Here is a 7,058-nt window from a genome sequence, read left to right on the forward strand (position 1 = left end):
GGTAGATGTTCGGCTGTTTGACATAATTGTGGAGTCAATGGTTAGGTGTATGTGTTGTATTGATGGTTGTGGAATCTTCAACGGAAATCAGATTTTTTTTTTTTTTTTTTTGGCAGTTTTTAATTGAATAGGTTCCTTTTGTTTTCATGTTGGTTACATTTTATGTTTGTTGTGGAAAGATCCTTCGCTGGAAATTTTTTTGAAGTAAAGATATTTACCCAAAAATGAAGGGAAACCAAAATATAAGTGCCCTTTTGCCTAAATACATCAGTGTCATTCTGCCCAAATTTCTGTGTTTTGTGGAGTCAGTGCCCTTATGTAAACTTGAACTCTTGTCATCCCTTAAATCCCCAATTTATATATGATATTAACCAAAAATGTCATATGACAGATTGTGACAATCACAATCAGTTCCTGTTCAAGATTTCAAATTACAAATGGACAAAGATACATGCACAAAATGATTCCTTTACCACATAGAATAAGTATTTCTGCCCAAATTTCTTCATATATTAAGTAGCATCATTGACCTTCTGCCTAAATCCATAAAGTCTTGCCTTTTTAAAGTATAAGTAGCATCAGTAATTTTAAAGATATGCAACATTAGCAACCAAAGATCAGTAGCATCAATATTTTTAAATTTTTATCTGTAAATGTGAAATTAGTATCTGTATCTGAATTTCAGCAGTAACAAGAAGCATTACTACTGAAAAAAAAATTAGTGAAAAAATTTTTATACTGGCCAGCATGTGTTTTAATTATTATTTAGTGAAAAAAATTTCCAGAAAAACAAGTGGCAAAACATTGAAATCTGTCACCACATACAAGATTGTCATTGAGATGTAATAACGAGAGCTCTAAAATCAGAAGAAAACTGACATAACTGAAGAAATGGAAACCCACAAAATAGATAGCATAAAGCCACGAGAGTATACGAAGAAAATGTTATAATCGTTAAAACTTGAGAAAGTATTGCAATTAAAAAAAAAATGAATATTCAATGCAACCGAGTACAACACTTGATATTCCAAAAACAAAGTGTTAGACAAAGTGGTCCAATAAAGTGTTCCTCCAAAAATATTTTAGGATATTACCTCCTTGTGGTCCCTCATATGTTGTCTCCAAGATTACTTCTTCAATAATAATGTTGTCTGCCATTTGTGGGGCATGTAAAGGAATTTATGGGTTAATATGAATTTGGGGATTTTTCCAACGTGAGTTCAATATGCAATGGTTTCTTGATTTGGATTTGATGCAAGGAAGAATTGACTAATGTTGTGGAGTAGAAATTGATTTGGGGCTCCAGACAATCGCTCAGTGTTCTGGGAAAAATGCAATGGAAAATTTGGAAGAAAAAACCTACTTAAATTTAATTGATTTTGTTCCACGTTGTCAAAATATTTAACACCGTTACGTCCATGTATGACTTTCATCTACCACGTGGGTTTTTTTTGGTCCATGTGGATGGATGGATTTTAAATGGGTGATGGATGGGTAACTTTATCCAAAAGTCGGTGAGTGATCGGTAACTTTATTTTTGAGTGAGTAAGTAGTAACCGAAGTGAAATGCTAGTGATTGTCTATTTAATTCACTTGTTATTATAACTAAAAGCCAACTTGGTTATGATAAGAAGCACCCAGCCCAATGTATAATTGAAATTTTAAATAAAAGTAAGTAGTAACAAACTATGTGATGTTATACAACCCGAAGGCTTCTGCCTATGATTCCTTACTTGAATAGAGAAAATGAGCTTTGTATCTATGCTTTAAATTGGAAATTCATGCTTTAAAAAAGAAAACAGGCACTCTCTCAGACAAAGAAAGGTACAAGCAATCAATGCACACGGCAAGAACAATCCTGCAACACCCAAAAGTTTTTGTCCATGCTTTAAATTGGAAATAATGTTAAAATTTTGGAATTAAAAGATAGAATTTAAACTAGAAGTATGTAGTATGTACATATATACTTTTGAGGATGAATTTTCCACAGCCATTGGGGACAAGAAGCATCCAGAACTGTCCAGAGGGGAAGCTGAGCGAACAATTGTTGAGGATGGGAACAACTTTTCCATACCATTGGGTGATTGAGAAGCTCAGATTTCAACATTCTATCAGTGGATTAGTGGTTACGGCGTTGCCATTATTCATCGTGGAATATGAGTGGCGAAGCGGGAGGGCGGAGGATCAGATTTCGAAAAATACATTCATATTTGCTTCGATTTCAAAAAATCGAAGGAAAATCGAGCAACCTTGGCTTGGGAGCTGAGCTTCTGGTGACGTTACGAACGGAGGATGATCGTAGTATAGATATCGTGGTGGCGATGGCCATTTCTTTGACTTTGGAAAAGAGAGTGAGTTGTGGTTGTGGCTTTATTGCAGAGGGAAAGAGAAAGATATGGAAGAACGGTTACAAAGGAAGTGACAAGAGATACGACTCAAGGAAGAAGGAAAGGGTTTTAATTTTGGATCGGATCAGCTCTTGTGAAAAAAATTAAGTAAAAAATGAATTTTTTTCGAAAAAGGAAAAGAGTTTTTATTTTGGGTCGAATCGGATCCAATGAAAAAAAATTTAAATAATAAGGAAATTTATTGCCTGAAATTTTTCTTATTAATCAACGAACATTGCAAAAGACTATATATTAGGAGTTTCAAATATAGACACTGAAATTAAAATAAATAAATTAATTAATTAAACGAGCAGTGAACAAATTTTTTTTCCCTTTTTACATTCCGAAAAACTCCGAGTGGGAAAAACCATGACGTATTGCATGAAATTAATGTCAAACATTATTTGCTTTCATTTCGAAATACGGAATTCTTGACTGCCTGCTGATATTATATGAATTATGATTTGTTAATTTATTTAAGTGTTAAGACATCTATTTTCCTTTATGAATTGATTCTGCCTAGTAGTTTTTTTGTAAGTTATTATGTGATTAAAAGTTTAATCATCTAATGATTTTTTTTGAGATATATATTTTTTTCTAGAAATTTTATAAAGCTTTTTATATTATAAAATTTTTTCTCTTGGTAAAAAATAATTGAAGTTCAAAAAAAAATTATATTACATATTAAAATTTAGCCAGGCGAAAAAACAAGCACTTGTTACAAAAAAAATTAAAAAATAAAAGAACATTGCAAAAAAAAAGTTAAGACAATATGCAAAGAGTGTTGCGAAATATAATAAAAGCAACGGACGATGCACTTCGCAAAAACTTAACAACATATTTTTGATGACTTCTGCAGTGTCATTGCACGTTGTCGTATCCTCCTACTCTATGATAATATTAAAGCCTACAATATACGGGTGAACATTGTAAAAAACCTAATGCAACATTTTTTTGTCTGTTACAAAATACAATTTTTCTTGTAGCGATTTTACCTCTAGCTATAGAATTTTTAGCAACAAATATATCTTATCGTAAAAAGTAAACCTTATTGCATTACAAACATTTTGTTGCAAGAAATAAAAGTTTGTCGCCATAAGTTTCCCATCAAAAGTATTTTGGCGCCTTGCTTCCCTCATATTTTTGGTGACACTCTTTAGTATTTGTCGCGACTTCTTACATTTCACGACAATTTTTTATGTCGCCTTATATTTTTTGGTACTTATTTCTTTATCACAATATTCGTGAAACTTTAAAAACGTGGCACGTTGAATAATTTATTGTGACAAACTTTTGTATTTCGCGAAAAATTTTGTCGCAAAATCACAATTTTATTGTAGTATTGTCGACCAAAGTTTTATGTGTCTGTTTAGAGGAGCTTATTTTCTCGTCGAATATATATAGAAATACATATCTAAAGAAAAAATATTTCTCGATTTTATTATTGTAATTTCGTGTATATCCGATAAGCACTGCTATTATATGCATATAGCTAATGAAGATGCAATCTAAGTTTTTGGGGTCTATTTACAACTTTAGTGTAGGTAAAACCACTTTGACAAGATATCCCCTATAATCCTAAGTATTTATAGGAATATTCCTTCATTTCCATTACGCATAGGGGCTTTATCTTCTGGGCACCTAATTTAAATGGTAATTCAGCGACAATACAATTTTTTTCGCATGTTATGATGTAATCCAAAATTTACTGACGTCGCATTCATCATTTATTTTAAAGTACAATTTTCATTCGACTACAGTATTTTGTTGAGGTGAATAAAGTGATGTGTTTCATAATTCATGTATGATCCTTGTTGTGCATATAAGGTCACTTGTTAGCACCTTAATTTCTTATTGAGTTGAATTTCCATTCATTCATATAAACACCAAATTTCTGTATAGTTTCATTCTTCATTCTTATTAATAAGCAGATACATATAATAGTATTTTGTACTATCATCAACAACAGTAATTAAGTACTTGTTGCCATCTATTATTTTTACATATCAAAAATCATAAATTTATTTAATTGTAAATTAAATCAAGTGGATCTATATTCCTGTTATAGAGTAAAATGTTGACCTTGCCTATTTTAACACAACACAAGTCTCATGCTTATGTTTAGTAAAATATGAAATTCGGGTATAAAATTCAAGTTAATTAATCTACCAAACTATCATAATAAATATATCACCATATTACAAATTGTAACACTCAAGTGAGCATAAAATAATTGGCTTTATTTGTTTTCGGCTTTACGAACATTACATTGAGCTTAAACAGCGAATGAGCTCTTGCCAACAAATATTTCACTCTTTTGACTAAAACACCATAAGAAAATCATGCCTATTCAAAAGCAATTAGAACACTACGTTTTTACAAATTTTCGGTACATACATCATATTGTTAAGAGAACTCTTTTCTAGAAGTTATCTTCATAACAACCATGCCTTGACCCTTGATCTCGAATGTTGCTAAGTTTCCCATAAATAGCTTGTCCCCATTCTTAGTCGCTTTAAATGAAGTGAACAACTCTTTATTAAAGCAAACATATAGCACCAGTGTCAATCCACCATCACCCAAGACTAACTTGAATTGTTAAAGCATTGACCAGCTATTTGAGCCATTGTCTAGGTCACATTATGAGTCGGCAATTAAGCCACATTCTCAATCACAGCAAGACTTGGAAAATGAGCCAAAATCTGGTTTTCAGTAGACACGTTCATAAGGCTAGATCTAGTTTCCATTCATGAAACACGAAACAAACTACTAATTTTCTAACTCAAACATAATACTACATATTTGAAAAATATGATTTCAGATTGTTAGAAAAACTTAGAATATAATAAAATGTTAATAATTACAGAAAGAACAAAAAAAATAAAATAAAACAAAAAATAACAACTGCAAAAAATATGAATCACGAACAAGAACAAAATTTGAAAATTGAGGCGTGTATTACACGTTATCATTAATACACATTCGTTCTCTCATTGTGAGTATTTGATAGAACAGATTGAGGGGCCGGCTGGGGCAACGCATTTTAATTTTTCAGATAATTTTTTGTGTGAAATTATTTTGTATATTGGCCTAGTTTAAATTTTTTTTTAGTTCAATTCTAGCTTCGCCCATGCTGCTTGAGAGAGCTTGTGTTTGGAAAAGCTTGTCACCTTCCAGTGGAACATGGAAATAACAATAGCAAGAGAAAAAAAGGATGATGTAGCTGAATGAATTAGATGAATTTCGGATGGATGCTTTTGAGAATGCAAAGCTGTATAAGGAGAGGATGAAGAAACAGCATGATAAATACATACAGAGATGCTAGTTCACTCGAGGTTAAAAAGTATTGTTGCTCAATTCTAGGTTGAAACTTTTTATTAGGAAATTGCGTTCTAGATGGTCTGGACCATTTATATTTGTTCAAGTCTTTCCACATGGAGCAGTTGAGGTGACTCACGTGACAAAGGGCATCTTTAAGGTAAATGAACGTCGTTTGAAAGCATATTGAATGGTGATTTTGATAAAGAGAGGTCATTCACCCAACTCAACAATCCAAAATGATCAAGCTACCAAGTCCAACTAAAGTATATAAATTAAGCGCTTATTGGGAGGCAACCCAATTTTCTAACCCTTTTATTTATTTTGCTTTTCTTATTGCATTGCATGTAGTGCTATTTTTAATTTTTAGGTTGCATTATTATAGGTACATTTCAATTCAGTTTGAGGTTCATCACATCTACACTTAGCCTAAATAAGAGAGTAATCTATTTGGGTCACAAATAATAGAAAACTCATGTTGGCATTCCTTTCAAGGTTCCAAGGATGTTTTCCACTACTTTTGTCTTTTACAATCATTTTCTTTCACCTTGGTAGGTAATTGGATGTCAAACAGAAGTAGCTTAACATTATGATGAATCAATTACATTGTTTCAACAAGTTACTTTAGAAATATCTGACATAACATCTGGGGATGACCATTTTCTTTTTCTTCCTCGCCCCTTTATATGCTTATTTATACTTTATGACATTGAGGACAATGTTAGTTTTATGTTTGGGGGTGGGGAAAATTTTGAGTATTGCTTGAGTTTTTGTTTTTTTTTTTTTTTTTTTTTTTTTTTTGTTGTTTTTTTTTTTTTTTTTTTTTTCGTATGTTTGTGTATTTTAGAGTGTTTGATTTTAGTGTTGCTTTAGTATACATAAAAAAATCAAAAAAATTGAAGAATTTCAAAAATATTTTCTTTTATTAGGTTGTGTGCTTGTTTGGATTAGATACCCTGGCTGGCAATAATGATTTAATTTGAGATTTGGTGTTGATTTATGAATTGTGGATATATTACATGCTTAAATTAATCAATGCTTAGCCTTGCAGAACTTGATATTATAAGCGCATTAGAATTGACCATGATGTAATAAGTTGATTCACATGCTGGATAGGTTGAATGATTGAACATAGATGCTATACCTAAAACTATTCTAAGTTAATTATATCCTTAGACCAAATTTAGTATAGTTTGGGGGTGATTTTACTGTTGTAGGAAGATACAGATGTGAATGGGAATTCCTTGTGTGAAAAAAAGTTATGTGTGTATTGTCTTAGATTAATGAGATAAAATTGGACGAAAGTTGTAAGTTAGAGGTTAGTATGTTGGAGTAGATGTTTGAAATTTGAAA

At 31.5% G+C, this 7,058-nt stretch overlaps 1 long non-coding RNA gene across 2 annotated transcripts; it reads right to left on the reverse strand.

Moving 5' to 3' along the window:
• Positions 1-1,507: 1,507 nt before the first annotated feature.
• On the reverse strand, positions 1,508-2,422 carry LOC111390655. Of its 2 annotated transcripts, none has more exons than XR_002701964.1 (2): positions 1,968-2,422; positions 1,508-1,858 (listed from the first exon to the last, which is right to left on the reverse strand). It is a non-coding gene; the product is annotated as an uncharacterized LOC111390655 (long non-coding RNA). The 2 variants fall into 2 exon arrangements; XR_002701965.1 differs by having other exon boundaries at positions 1,960-2,422.
• Positions 2,423-7,058: the final 4,636 nt, after the last annotated feature.

This window comes from Olea europaea, unplaced genomic scaffold (genome assembly GCF_002742605.1).
Source record: "Olea europaea var. sylvestris unplaced genomic scaffold, O_europaea_v1 scaffold701, whole genome shotgun sequence".
In the NCBI taxonomy this organism is placed as follows: domain Eukaryota; kingdom Viridiplantae; phylum Streptophyta; class Magnoliopsida; order Lamiales; family Oleaceae; genus Olea; species Olea europaea.